Source organism: Limanda limanda, chromosome 3 (genome assembly GCF_963576545.1).
Source record: "Limanda limanda chromosome 3, fLimLim1.1, whole genome shotgun sequence".
Classification (NCBI taxonomy): Eukaryota; Metazoa; Chordata; class Actinopteri; order Pleuronectiformes; family Pleuronectidae; genus Limanda; species Limanda limanda.
This window is the reverse complement of record NC_083638.1, coordinates 25,495,346-25,510,875: the sequence shown is the minus strand read 5'-3', so window position 1 is coordinate 25,510,875 and position 15,530 is coordinate 25,495,346. Positions and strand designations below refer to the sequence as shown.

At 40.8% G+C, this 15,530-nt stretch overlaps 1 protein-coding gene across 2 annotated transcripts in view; it reads left to right on the top strand.

The window, feature by feature from the left end:
* The window catches only part of ankrd11 (ankyrin repeat domain 11), a 96,158-nt gene that overhangs the window by 1,217 nt on the left and 79,411 nt on the right, over positions 1 to 15,530 (top strand). The gene's annotated exons all lie outside the window — the stretch shown is intronic.

The window sequence follows — 15,530 nt, the reverse complement described above, 5'->3', positions numbered from 1 at the left end:
AGAATTGATGTGTCACGAGCCTGTGTGCAAGGATGGCAATGGACTAGATTGTGAGAACTACACAGCACCAAATATATACGTGCTTTGTAGTACTATTTAAAGAACGGTGCTTTATAATGCCCACAGGCTATCTGGTGTTGTCAGGAAGTGTCAGTAAATAGTAGACCAACAGTGGGCTGTATGAATGGATAAGTGTCACAGTGATTACCTAAGTTGGTTAAGCGGAGTGCCTGTGTTTTCTGTGGTAAAGAACATGTAAAGGAGGCACAGCAGGGTTGGATTTGAGAGACTAGTTGCAGAAGGAATCTGAGTGTGGATAAAAAACTCTCTACTTTGGTGCAGTACCAATGCTGAGGAAAACACTGCAGTGCCGCTGGTGGTGTTTTCCACCAAGATACTGAGAGTGTTTTAGTTTGTTGGGGCGTTCATGTTGACTACACTGCAGAGGCAGTGATGCATATCTCTGTCTCCCTTGAGCTTGCGTAGGTCCTATTTTTCTGTGCTATATTAAAACACTAATGTTCGAATGGTATCAAATGCTCTTCTCATGTACATGAAGATTATGAGGATTGGGATGTAAATATAATCGAGGCTTCATTGCATAATGATGACAACCCCAATACTGATTTAAAATCTCATTGAAATGTATCTTTTGGGCAGTTTCTTAGTAACAATTATATTCTTTGACATTCTGTTAAATTCCACACACATTTGTACAGGTCTGCAGCATAGTGTTCTCTTGTATACCTTTTATTGAACTGTTTCCTTTTGAAACTATTTACTAGTGTTTACGTGAAATTTATGATTGTAGACAGTATTGAGAATCCCTGAATTAGAAATAATAATCCATCTGTAATGCTTACAGTAAGCAACGGGCATTTATTTTATTCCAGTCTCTTTTTGAGACTTTCTTGAGTTAAATGCCAAGTACTTATCTTGTCTCATGTACGGTTAATTGCCATGTCGATTGACGCTCCTGATCTGGCCCTGCTATAAGTGGTACCATATACATAAGGCATAACCTCTGTCTGCAGCAGGAAATTGAGATTTGTTGGCATCAGAAAGAGCCATGAGCTGTGGTTGTAGCTCCAGGATACACATTTTGTGTTGTATAAAAACATGTAGCAAGTTTCTGCTCCTCAACTGTTTTTGTCACTTTGATTCTAAGACATCCTGATCCTATCGTGTATTTGTAGTACCTTGAGTAGAAGGTTGACTTCAAGGCAAACACTACTGAGTGAACTCATCATGGCAAAAATACAATTAGTTAAAAAAGAAACAGATACTTTGCATTAGTGTATTTGGACGACTCAACAGTTGTACAGGATGAAACATTAAAGAATCAATATTGTTATTATACAAACAATTCTCAAACCGAAACCACGATCCAGACATCCATGGTTTCGGTTTGCGATTCGCAAAGATGTAATGGCAACACGTCTCCCTGCCCATCCCCAAGCGCTGCCATATCTGCAGCCGGTTGCTTGTGTGCATATGTATCCAGTCACACTCCACTTTCTTTTACCTTTACAAACGTGAGTTTTAAGGTTTGCGTGTTGTCCCCCCTCGGGCGCAGATGCCCCGTCTCTGAAGTCGGAGTCGGGAGGAAATCAAGCGTCTGAGTCAGGTGGACTGTTAATGCCTTATGGAGGTTCAGAGTTGCTGGCCAGTTAATGCCGGATTCACCTGTACATATTGTATAAACGCTGTTGTTCTGGCTTCTCTTTCCATTTACGTTCCTGAGGTTGTTGTTTTGGTACGATTCGCAGTAAAACCCCGGAACAGATTGTTTTAGTTTAATCTGTTTTTTGTTGTATGAACTGGATTGAACTGAACTGTGTGGGGCCTGTTGGGGAGACTGACACTGACTTTGTATATATACAAATTGAACATTGAGACTGTGGGAGATGCACCCCTGCATCGCTCCTATTCATTGGTTATTTTTGTTAACGTAGTTTCACGTGGTGTCAGGTCCAACATGTTCTTTAGTGTTCTTCTCTTTGCTGTTCCAAATGTTGGATTTTTCTTACGAACCCACTACACACGCTCTCCAAAAAAACAAGGTATGAACTGAACTATTGAATAGTAAGTTGTTGTTGTTGTTGATGGAAAAAAAATCATATAAGTGGTTGTGAAACCCTGTTTGTCTGTGCCATTACGCTAAACTTTGTAGTTGTGTTTATGTATCAGTTGTCTTTCCGGGAAAGAATGGGCGTTACTTTTCCTGCTCCCATGCTCTCTTTATAAGATCTATTATATAATGATGAAATGCGTAGGTGGCTGACAGTGTACATGATTCATTTTGCAATTTTTTCCTTGAATATTGCCGAGAAACCCTCTTTAGGATCAAATGGAAGAATACAAAAGCTTGTGCTGGTTGTGAGAAGTTGGAGAAGGATTTTGCTGCAACTTCAGCACTCACTCACTCTGCCTGCCCTCTGTGTATGCAAGCTCTCCCCTCCCCCACTAGTGCTGGGAGTGTGGTCCTTTTAGGTAAACAAGCATGGCTACTCCTGTTTCTTGCCTCTCTGCCTTGTTTTCTCTCTCTATCGTGGTTTCTCTCTCACTCCCCTCGGTTCAAGTTGTCTAAATCTTTAATTGCTGCTGTTCTTCCAGCACAATCTCCGCGGATACTCAAATTGCATCTGAAGCCCTTTGAAATTCAGACTAGTCCTTTGCCCCCTCACTAGTCCTTTGCCCCCTCCTCAATCCTCCAAGCAAAATGGAACAAAATGGCGGGCCCCAGTCCTGCTGTTTCCCTCTGGGACTGTAGAGCACTATTTTGGGGTTAAGGAGGTCCTGGTGGTTGAAGGCATCTTTAACTCATGCAAGGTTGTGGTTACTTGCTTGCCTTCCACTGCACCACTCTCGATAATATTTTCTCTTTCCTGAGTCGCTTGAACATCAAACGGACGGGTTCTCTATTCTGGCATGCTGCTGCTTTTCCAGAAATGTGCATTTACAGACTTGGCTTTTGATCTTTCTGATTTAAGCTTGAAGAAGGAATATTTTATGCCCCAAGTTTTAGAGGTACATTATCAATATGCCTTGTCAGAATCTCAGGCACCCAGCACGTCTCCAAACCTGTATAATACACGAGTTGGCTCCTGGGGGGTTTGATACGACTTGTTATTCTTTCACAAATAAAAAAATCTTTAAAATGGAAGGGAACAAATCTTTTGTATTTGAAGGTTATAAGGTTACTGTAAACAGGAAGCAGATTGTCAAGTTGTGCGTTGAATTGTTAATGAAAGTTAGCGTTAGCATTGCTTTGTATTCAGTGCTGGAAGTAGAGTCATAAGCTGCTTTTAAGGATTGGACTCGGCAGATCCACTCTATATTTTGTGGAGGAGGTGCATTTGTTAACGCAAATGTCCGAGTGAGATGCTCTACGGGTACTACAGACAATATCGGCCTGACCTCCTTGTATAATGTCTGTAGAAACCCAGGGGAATCTGATGTGTGAACACAGCAAGGGATCCCCCACTGGATTTACGTGCAAGTGGGGGAAGATGATCCACGAGAGTTCGTAGAGATAAGACCCGATGACGGTGTCGGGGTGCTGTAAACATGATCACGTGATCTACGCAGCAGAGTTAATACGTCACTTCCTGCCTCTGTCTGCTCCACCTCTAGCCTGAATAATGCAGAGGATTTAAAGCTGCGCAGAGAACCTCCAGCTGTGCAAGTGTGAAAGGTAGACCATGGGTAAATTTCGTATTCAGTTTTCTGGGTTTACCCAGAGGTCATGCCTTAAACTGCTTTACAGCAACTCCAGAGTAGCTTGGACACCAGGTTTAAACTAAGCGCAAGTGATGTGTTTAAAAATTGAAAGGTATCATTGTTGACATAGGGGCAGCTAGCATCAGGGGTGGTACAAATCTTAAGACAACACTAGGTGCTTAGTTTGGATGTGCCGGAAGTAGCATGGGATGATGCATTTTCCATACATGGCAGAAATGGATACTACAGGAAATGTCCTGAGGTCAGTTGGCCAGGTCTGGGAGCTGATGGCAGAGACAGTCTGTGTGATGTGTCCCTGAGGGCTGAGCTGTTATGGTCTGCTCAGCCTGTAGTTGACACACAGCGAAGAAGACAGGCTTGCTTGCCTGGTATCACTTACCTACTCTGTCTCTACTCCTGAATCTTAAGTCCCCTTTTTAACCATTTGCCATGACTAAGGTATCAGGCTCATGTGTTTTTTTTAACCTCTTAACAAGCTGTGTTATAAAACAGAATGTTATTCATTCATTGCAGTGATACATCCACAACTGAAATCAATTGAGATCTAGCTCAAGCAGTATACACAGAACATTTAGTGAATAAAGCTTTGTTTTGAAGTAACCATAGCAGTTCTTGCTGACAGAATCCTAGATTGGTTTAGTTGCATATTATGTAGAAAAGAAGCCGGTCAAAATTAATATTGGGTCTTTTTTTACTATATTGCTGAGATAAGTAGGCAAAGAGCTGCAGGTCCCAATGCAGATTGGAGAATGATATCAACTTGATGGTAGACGTGATATATGAAGCAGTTTGTCTTTTGTGTTCCCCATCACTTCAGAGGTGGAACAGGGTGACAAACCAACCTTTGTCACCCAGAGATAAATAAAATATGTCTGGGATTATTGCCACTTTTAGAGATTGCTTCATGCTGTCTACTTGTGTGCTCTGAGGCAAATGGCTATATCAGTTTTCTTTAAGCCGTCTTGTACCCAGACGACCGCTTCATGTTGGACATAAGCTATAAGCTGAGACAGGGGGTAAGGGTGTTGTGACAAAGTGTCGGGTGGGGGAGGGTAGAGGTGGTGTGGCCTGGCTGAATCTCAATCACCAAGGCCCTTCAGCAGGGCTGGCCTTTTGATGGGCCAGCTGCAGCCATTCATCCAGCCATTTACATTGAAATGCAACAACAGGAAGGGGGGAGGGGAAGACTGTGGGGAGATGGGCCTCTGCGCTTGTGCAAGTGGGATGTGAATGAAAAGCAAAGGCATACCTAAATACCAAAGAGAGGAGGTCCGTCAGTCGAGGCCCACGCCCGTGCTAGCCAATGCGTACTTTGTTTTTCACCCAGCATGCTGTGGGGCAGTATACTTTACACAAAGGATCTAAGCACCCTTTTGACCAGTACATGCATTTTCACCACTCAGCTCTTTTCCATCTTTACAGCCAGGCTAGTGGCTATAAAGAGATTGTGATTCATCCCACTGTCTGTTTTAACAGGACTCTAATGTTACACCTGTTGACCGTAATGCTTTTTTTACTTTTCTTTAATATTTCCTGGGTAATTGCCTTCAGACAGATGATTTACAGATGTTAGTTCTTCATCAAGACTTATTTATGAAGCTTGTAAGCGCTGTGGAATTTAAAGTTCTTGTTCCCGGCTTGCTGTAATGGAGGCCATGCTGTGCTTTTGGTCGGGAGAAGAAGCTTGTTCTCATTACGAGCTTTCGACCCACAAATGAGGCCAGTGTGTCATTTTTCTAAGTTCATGCAGCTTTCCAGGATAACTTGGATGTCTTCAGAGGTGTGCATGTGACAATGTTCAAGAGGCGTTTTGGGGAACGTGTTAAAGCCAAATTCATACTGACAGTAGTATTGCATCACTAACCACATCCTTATTTATGTCAGGTAAACTACTGAATAGGTAGTCCAGCTAGAGGGCTGCAGCAAAACTGACAGAAGTTAAATCTGGCTGAACTTTTGCAGGTACACAGTTCCTCGTCAGCCAGCAAGAATACTGTTTGGGTTGGTCAGATAAGTTCAGGCTACCTTCTAGGTAAAATTCTTGGTAGAACAAACGATAAAGGCCTGCTGTAAAAGATAAGTATGAGAACTTTAAGAATTTACAGAAATGCCATATAATAAACATAATCCAATGTTTTTGTGTGCTAATAATCTCAATATCGGGGCCAGCTCCACAAAAGTAAAAATCCCTTCTATAAAACAGCATTGGTCGGCTGGATCAATATCATGTGGCGCAAACAGTCACTATAGCCATTTTCAGACATGACCTGCGGGTAAATCCCAGAGAATTAGTTTGTCTTCACACATGCAGAAAACAACGGGAGGTTCCCTGCATCGACGCATCCCAACAGCATAGTCCTCCGCATAATTCAAGCCAAGGGTGGAGCAGCCGGGTGCAGCAGGCCCAGGCAGGAAGCAACATATTACCTTTGCTTCTGAGATCATGTGATTGCCTTTACAACACACAGACACCGACGTCAGTGTTGCACCCCTGAATAAGAATTACATAACTTGAGTCAGAAACACAGCATCTGTTAAGCTTTTAAGTCAGTGTTTTTAATGACTGTTATAAAAACAATGAATAGCGTTTCCTCAATGTGATGTCTTGTTGGACGACATCTTGTATTAATCAAAACCTTTGTTGTGATGTTGACTGAAGTGATGCTTGGTCCAAGTACTCATTCTAATATAGTGCCACTTATAATATCATGCCTTACATAACTTTTAGATTGCAGAAATGGTACCTGTCAACTGAGGCTGATGAATATTTCTGGGCCACTGCACCAAGGCCTGCAATGAGTTCACTATTTCATGCTCACAAACCCTTCTGACAACAAAAACAGAGATATGTCAACTGAACCATCTGTTCTCTATGAGCACATATATTCACATACAGAATGAGTGCTCACAAAGAACTAGGTGGGTCAGGGGTGGTTTCTAATTTGTACGATGTTATATAGGAAGTTGAGTGCCATTGTTTGGGTTTCATTATTAAACTGGAGAAAAAATCTAAGTATTTACCCCTTCAACCCTTAACTCGACTTGTATGTCGTAACCTTTGGCTGAAATCACAGCCTTGAGTGGACATTTTATTTTACTTTTTTCATGTATTTTAAGAGTTGAACATAATGCAGTTGCCTTTTCACAGAGATATATTTGCATTGCATCACATAATGCAGGTTTTTACATTCATTCTCTCTTAAGAAATATATTTTGTGGATATAAGGTTTCACTGAGATATTAAAGATGTCTCTTTGACTCAAATAGTTATAATTGCTGTTGAGTCAATGCTGTAAATGCATCATGGTATTACAGAGTTGGTAGCTGCGGTAAACAGTTGAAGCTTGAAGGGTAGGTGCTGCCAAGCATGTATATCAGCAACAGGACATGTACATTTCAAGTAAAAAAATTCAAAGCTAATGATCTGTTGAAAAAGTATAAAGCAATGAGATGTCACTAATTTTAGCTCGTCCACTTTCCGTACTTCGTACGTTGCTTTAGCTTGTCAAACTAGGGCACTGTAAGTACTGTTTGATGCTTTGCTTTGATTTGCTGTACAATAGTGTGAGATTCATCGTGAGCTTATGCCATTTGTCAAACAACAGTTGATGTTACATCTGAGTGTAACTTGTCAGAGAAGAATTCAAATGTTTGAAGTGCATTTGTGTTTGAACAACTTACCATCAAATCTTCAACACAACTAAGCATTGGATGTGTTTGCTGTTGGTCTGTTTCCCACATAATAATATCAATCGATTTAAATGTTGTAATTCAAGAAAAATACAAAAAGCTTAAGTTGCTGCCCTGAATGGTTATTTATATCATATTGTACAAAAGATTCTCCCCAAGTCATCGAAAAGGTGAGAATGAAATGTGTCTTTTTGGGGGGCAGGGGCAGGAATTAGCTTGTGTGTTTAACTAGAGCAGTCAAGAGGGAGTGGAAAATCACATCATCTTCATTCAGCCTGCACAGGGACTTTCCCTCCTGAATATGTGGCAGCACAGAGCAGCTTTTAAAGCTACAGGCCACTATGTGTTTGGCCCTTGTATCGAGCCTTGTACGTCCACATTGAATCCCTGTGTCAGACATTGTGAAGGTAATTTCGCTGAGGTATTTGTTTTGCCCAGAAAGGCAGTAGCCTAAATGAGAAGTGGAAAATAGGAGAACAGGAAATATAGAAAACATTTTAAGTTGGCCTCGAGCTACCAATAATCTTTCCAACATTTCACTATGTTTGTCTGCCAAGGCTTTGCAACAGTCATAGATCTGTGATTGGGTGACTACAGTTAACCAGACACTGATCCTCTAAGTTCTTTTGATGCAAGAACCTTCTTCCCTATAAATACACTGCCTTGTTTTTGTGCCCATCTCTGTGTTTGTGAGGGCGTCTGTGTGCGTGGTTGCGTGTGTGCTTGTGCCACTCATACTCCCTGCAGTGAATCTTTTTATAGAAACAGCAGCCAGCAATGTAATCTCTGGCGTGGATGTAGGACAGCCTTTTATTCCTCCTCATTACTTATGCAAAGCCATTTCTCACCCACAATCACTGCATAGCCTGTTTGAAAAAGGTGAACAGTCAAAGGATCATACCCGTGTTTTTGCATGGTTTAGCACATGTTCTACAAATTGTCTATACTTTGTTGCTGTGAGTCCTTTCTCTGAAGTGTCATGTCTTTATTTTATTTTTAATACCTTTTCCTGGCTATTATCAGCCATGCCAATATTTGAATTTCAGTGCAGTTTGAAGTGCTTATGTATCGTAACTGTTTTGTTATAATACATAAATAATATAAAAGAGGAAACTTAAGCTGGCAAACAGTATTTTACTCATGGTCTGTGGTGTGAGAAAACACACCTGGAAGACAGGAAGCCAACATTAGTGTCATAAAAACAGTATAATGAACCGGATGGCTTCCTGCATTAAAATGCCCTCCTTTGTTGCCAGCTCTCTCAAGTCAGATTTTAAAGCCCCACCATTAAACCATCTAAATAATGGAAAAACACAGCTCCTGTAAGCTTTAAATGTGCACATATTTTGCCTCAGGCGCTTCATCTCAAACAATAAATGTCAGAGGCTATGATTTGGTTGATGTCACGTTAAGTTTCCCAAGGTTGTGATCAGTGATAAGTATTGTTGTTGGTTTTAGTTTTTAAGGGACCATGTGGTTGTTAAAGAAGAACCTCTTTTTTTGCTGCATTTGTTCTTTTTTTTAAATATGTAGTTATAAGTGGTTATTTTTCAATCATGCAATAATTCATAAATCCGGTTTGTCTGTGTTGATTGGCAATACAGACATACACCTAATTGTACTCACGTGGAACAAATCTATCAAATTTCACCATGTTATCTGTATTTCTTGGACAGAACAGATTGTCTCTTGAACTCAACCCTGTGGTGCACTGTTATGCTGCTCTCTCACACACTTGGATCAACTCTCCCCCCATCCTCTCTTTCCATACCCAACTACCTCTGTACTTGCTCCTCTTATGCTCCCACTCAAACCCTTATAAACCAACATTTGGCCATATATGTTTTTTTTTTTAATGCAGGCAAACCCAATTACTCTATTTCCATTGCCAGTAGACACGTTTTCCTTTCCGTTTTTGTCTTTTTGTTCTTGGTGTGTCATTTAACGTCACAAATATGCTGTAAAACAGATTTGGTAAACTGTAGCAAGCAGCACATACTCCACTAAGTATGTTACAGCAGTACCTATTTAAATATAGTTAGGTTTAATCTCTTAAAACTTGACACCAACAGAAAAATGTTTGGCAACTGCTCTGAGTAGAGTGAAATTGAATTTAAATCTGAGATGGCAAGTCTCACAAGTTACCAATTGAGGTGACAACTTTTATCACCTCTTAAACAAACATCATTGCATTGCGTTAATTTGATTTGGAATTTAATGTTCCTTTACTGAGGACTAATGCCAGAGTTTAGTGGATGTTGGCTGGGTTTTTGGTCCAGCCGTTTTCAGACTTGACCTCCGGGTAAAATCTGGAGAATTGGCTATGGAATTAACCAAGACTTTGCCTTTCACCAATGCACAACACAGCGGGAGGCTTTCTGCCCAGACAAATTCACGACTGCATCAAATCCTCTGTGTTATTCAGGCGAAAAGGTGGAACAGCCGGGTGCAGCATACAGAGACAGGAAGTGAAGTATTAACTCTGCTCTGTAGATCACGTGATCATGTTTACAACACCCCGACACCATCGTCAGCTCTTACCACCACAAACTCTCCTGACATCTTTGTCAGTGTCTTCAATGTGTGTGTCACCACTTTTTCACATGGGCATTTTTGTTTTCTTCTTGTTTTTTATCTTTGTGTTTCACACATGCACCTCCTCCGGAGAAATTCTGAGGTTCTGCAGAGTCCCCTGCATGTTTGAAAGCAGCTTATGTCGGCCTCTGCAACCCTCTCCGTATTTTTTAACACTGCATCCTCACATGCCCATCCTCCCTCTCCCGTCCCTGACAGCATCTCCCCCCTCTCCCATTTCCACCTCAATGCAGTAGCCCTGGGTCGTCAGGGAGCTGAGGGCGTTGGACCTAACTGTTTGTCTTGATTCCTTCTTTGACAAAAGTCATAGTAAATGATGCACACACACCTGTAGGCTTGGTGTTTTCCGTATTTGGTCTATTACATTTTGTGTTGGGTAATTCAGGATTATTTACTTGACATGTCTTTCCCCTAGTCCAACCTTCAAATATGTACATTTATATAAGATACCCCTTTCCGCTGCTGGAAGAACCTGACACTGAATCTCTTAAGTGATGACCAACCTGCACTGCTGATATGATAGGGGGTGCAAAGTTCACTCTATTACCTGACTTAGTGCAGGCGATTGAGATCTCTATTCTTTGTGTGAGGCAACGAGAGGCGGGCTACTAACCATACAACTGTCAAGGCCATTTAACAGATCAAAAATGTGGATGTATTTTATTTATCATTGTCTCTTTCATGAACAGATCATCTGTTTCTACAGTTGCACATTCAGTATATATATCCAGATTTATGAAATGCTGAGATTGTGAGGGCTCTTCTTTATGTCTCCATGTCTTTCTTGTTGCCTCCGTCAAGGTGGTCATGTTTTCAATGCTGTTTGTTTGTCTATTAGTTTGCAGCATTTTATAAAAACTGTTGGACAGATCACCATGGAAGTTGGTGGAAAGATGGGGACTGGTTCTAGGAAGAATACATTACAATATGATGCAGATTTGGACCAGGAAAGTTTTCCCTTTCTTAAAGGTTGCATCTTATTGACTATTTAGATTTCCCAGTGAAAAAATCATTGATCTTATTTTCAAGGGGACTGATATCTGTGAGCCTGTGTGCACTTTATCCTAGGTTTTTGTCATAAATGGCCACCGTCCTGAGTCCTGTATATTTCATACCTCCATAGAAGAGTTGTCACCAGCTTTTTATCTAAAAGATCAAAGCCCTCTTCAGCAAGCTTGTGTGTGATTTGTCTTTTCCCTCCAAGGAGTGAGAGGAAAAAAATATACACTACACTCATATCGTGTGGGTGTGTGTTTATTCATAGAGTTCAATGGCAATCGTTGTTTTCATAATAGTGGCTTGACAGCCTCAGTTAGCGTTGTTACTTAGCATGTTTATATTCAGTGGCAACCCTTTATCGGGTCGTGTTGTCTTAACATGCATCAACCTACTGCTCTTGTCATTATCCCACTTTGTGCACCGTGTGCTTTGCAGTACTTTTTACACACTCTTAAATGTATTCTCGCCCATATAAAGCATTTCAATAAATGCCAGATGCTGGCCAAACAGATGACTTTTCTTAGAAATCCAGCTGGCTACTGGATCACGGTATTTCAGCAAAATAGTGACCACAGCCCTTATTTTCCTAGACTGCAGAGAGTAAGGCCTTGACTTGAGGCTGACTTGTTTTAGAGGTATACTTTATTTTGAATTCCCTGCATTTTATAAGTGTTGAATAATTGTTTATATTTTAATACGAAGCCCTGTCTGCTCACTGTCCAGGGCTCAGCTGTGGTGTATGCTCCACAAACACACACGCACTGAGTAAGCTGATCATAGAGGTTGTGTTAGATGCACACAGTGAACCAGTTGAAGTTGACGACAACAACTCTAATTTTAAGTTTAATTAAAAGGCCAATACTTTATCAACCCACCTGATAAAGTATGTGTATGTACTCAAATAATGGATTCAGCCAACACAACCACTAAATGCTTCTGCAGCTAACAGGGCATTTTGATGGAGAAGGTAAAATGTGTATGTAGCAAACGTACCTACTGCATGAGACAAACAAGCCAACCTCCTTTACCAGCGGTACCTGCAGACAGTGAATCACAGCAGCTTCAGAGGGAGGAGGACATGAGGATGCAGTGATTACTTTGACAAGTGCGATTTCAGGAATTTTTTCAATCTACTGATATTTTAGATGTCTTTGCATTGAGAGATTATTGATGTAAAAGTAACTTTTGCTGCTCTAAAATACTACTTAGTTGGCATATCAGATGCTCCAAATAATGTTTTAAAAATAAGTAATATAAATTCTTCCAGTAATACACATGGTCGTATTGATATATATTCTTTCCCAACGTGTATATGTTCTACCAGAGCTACCAAATTTGAGCTTTTCAGTGCTAAGAACACCCCTAACCGACTTCTTTTACTTGCTCACTAGTTGTTATGTTTACTTTTGTCAAACCCCTGTTTTCTAAGTTTTTTAAATAGGTTTCCAATGAGGACTAAATTAGAAATGCCATAGTGACTCAACCTTGTCAAAAATGAGAAAAGGGTTATTGACAATATGACCCAATGAAATACAATGAAGATCACCAATGGCCTTTTTGACAACGATACAGTTGCATCCTGCATGATGGCATGGTGGAATTTGCACAGATAGAATTCTGAGTTGCACATCCCTCTGTAGAATTGGGGAGTAGACTTTGGTTCAGTTTGTGTGGAGACAATGTGTGTCAGCTGGAGATATGTATTAAATGCCTACTTTTTAACTGGCAGAGTTTTTGTGTGGGTGAACGGATGGCCGCAGGCTTTCAGAACAGTCGACTTGTTCTGTGGTGTTAGAGCATGTGCGGGTGTTTATGTCGATAATGTACCATGTGCTGCTACTCCTCCATTTCCAATATTCATAGGGCTCTGTCTTCCACTGCAACCATGGCAACAGAAAATTAACAATGGCAGAATTGTGGAGATTTGGGTTCTTTGCAGGGCTGATGTCGATCCCGATTATTAATAACCAGGGGGGGGCGATAACTGAAATTTAAACTGGCCCCTGGTAATTAAGTGATGCGCAAGAAATAACGTTAAAGCGTATTATTTTCCTTTTCCTAGTTAGGTGGTATAATTACAGATCAACAAAAGAACTTAACTTTTACGTTACCTATCACATTCAAGTTAGCTCTACGAGACAACAAAGCGTTACGATATAATGGCCTTAAGTTAGCCTACCTATAATCTATGTAAAAACACCATCCAACTAAGGGTGAGTAATGTTACGTTTGCGATATGGTGGCTAAAATGAGTTCCAGTTGCACCAACGTTACTCAAAAGATATAGCTGTCACATACATAAATAAACCTGTAATAAAAATAAAACTGTAGGTTGTATCAAAAGTGGGCATTTTCAGTGTAACTGGGAAACTTGGCTTGTTTGTCATCATATAAATAGATCATAGGATTGTGTGTTTTTGCAACTTCTATCTCTCTCTTTGTGTGTGTTGGTTTCACTCTAACCCACACGTCACTGATGCGCAACAGGTAAAACATAAACATAGCTCCGCTCTGTGTTCAAAGTTGCTCCAGTCTGAAATGCGTTCCTTTGCATCGGTCTGTGAAAGATGTGATGTCTTTGAAATCAGATAATGCTGTGGGCGGGACATTGCTCGAGACCACAGAGTTGTCAATAGACATTTTAAAATTGATTGATAGTATCGGCAATCTGATGAAAAAAAATGTACAGATAATGTATAATAAAGAAGCAATATATTGGCCCTGATAACCGTCCGGCCGATAATGGATCGACCCCTCGTGGAAATGCTCAGGTTGTGTGTGAGGCTGAATGACAGAGCAAGCTTTCTTGAAAGAAAATCAAATCCCTGTTAGTTCAATGTCTGACTTCCCTACACTTATTTATAATGCCATTGTTAAAAAGCACAGATTATTCAATTGTCAAATGACGAAACATCACGACTCAAATTTTACCTAAAATGCTTTGTGTTGTTTGGCTGTTTTGTTAACATTTGGTACAAACTAGATTTCAATGTGGCACATACCATTCTGTATCTCCATTTGCAATATCATAATTAGGAACTATAATGTGCTATATAATCTAAGTGAACATAGACCTCAACAGCTGTACCACAGTATAAAAAGCTGTAATCAAGAAACAAACCAGATTATGAAGTATACAACAGTGATATGTCGGCTTGTATACTAAATAATAGGAGATGCTGTTTTCATGAGCATAGTGCAGACAAGTGTGATTTGGACTTCTACATAGGGATGTCACGAGAACCGATACCTACGATACCTTTCTATACTAACATAACAAAACGATGCCGATCCCCAAGTTTTTGAAGTACCGTAGGCACCGTCAGCTTCGATGCCAGCATCTGTTAGCAACTTAGCATTAGCATCGGTGCTGTGCCAGTCGACGTTTACATTCTGAAAACCAAGACGGCAACTGCGGCTGCAGCGTTCGCCCCACCTCGACTTGTTTATTAAAAAGGCACAAAGAGTCGTGTATGGAAGTATTTTGCGTTTGACGCCGGGTTTACACCGGACACGGAAGCAACGCCGCTGCTCCGCGCTAATCCTTAGCGCGCCGGCACATGGTTGTTTACACCGGAAGCTGAAGCGGCGCATGGGAGTGGATGGAAGCCAGCTGTTATTTAAGGCTTGGTCCTGCGCTTACGAGTCGCTTTGGCGTCGCTTTGGCGTCGCTTTGGCGTCGCTTCAGCGTCCGGTGTAAACCCGGCGTGAGGCAGATGTATCATTTAATGCATAACGTGTCTCACAACAAAGCGTCACTCACATGCGACCGCAACTACCGTATAACCCTCAGTATATGCGCAGCGCAAGCACATTGAATTACCGTATATGACATTAACAACATCCAAATAATGCACTTTTTTTTTACCGTGGTATCGAAATTGGCATCGAGAATCGTGTTATTTTACTGGTATTGGCACCGACTACTGAATTTTTGGTATCGTGACACCCCTACTTCTACATATGTATTTGAAGCAAGCAGTAGTACACCACTGACTTCTAGAGAAACAGTTTGTAAGTGCAGAAATTATTGTTGTGTTATAGTCAGTTGACAGAAAATGGATGTCTTATCAATTTTAAAGTGTATTTTCAAAGTCATAATTTAGGAAGAACACATTTACATCGTCTTAAATGAAGAGGAGTGTTGTTGGGTTTGGATTTACTGAGAAAAACCTGGTTGTGGTAGTGGTGAAATCGATAGCCTATAGATGTAGTGCTGATGTGGCTTGGCAAATGCAAACAGTTTGTCTTAACATCAGTGATTGTTCAGTTATCAACATTAATTGCATAATAAATCTAAGCTACACTCCTTTCTTGGCTTCCTTTGCATTCACAGGTTTTGTCTATGCAGCAGTTCTGGCCCTTGCTTATGTAGTTAGGTTGTTTATGTAAAATCTACAAGGAAATAGCAATAGGAAGTTGATTAACTTGATTTAATAGAAATTAAACTTGGTAGCTGTTGGTTTGTGTGCTGCTGTCAGTGCTTGGCAAAGGGTTTGTGA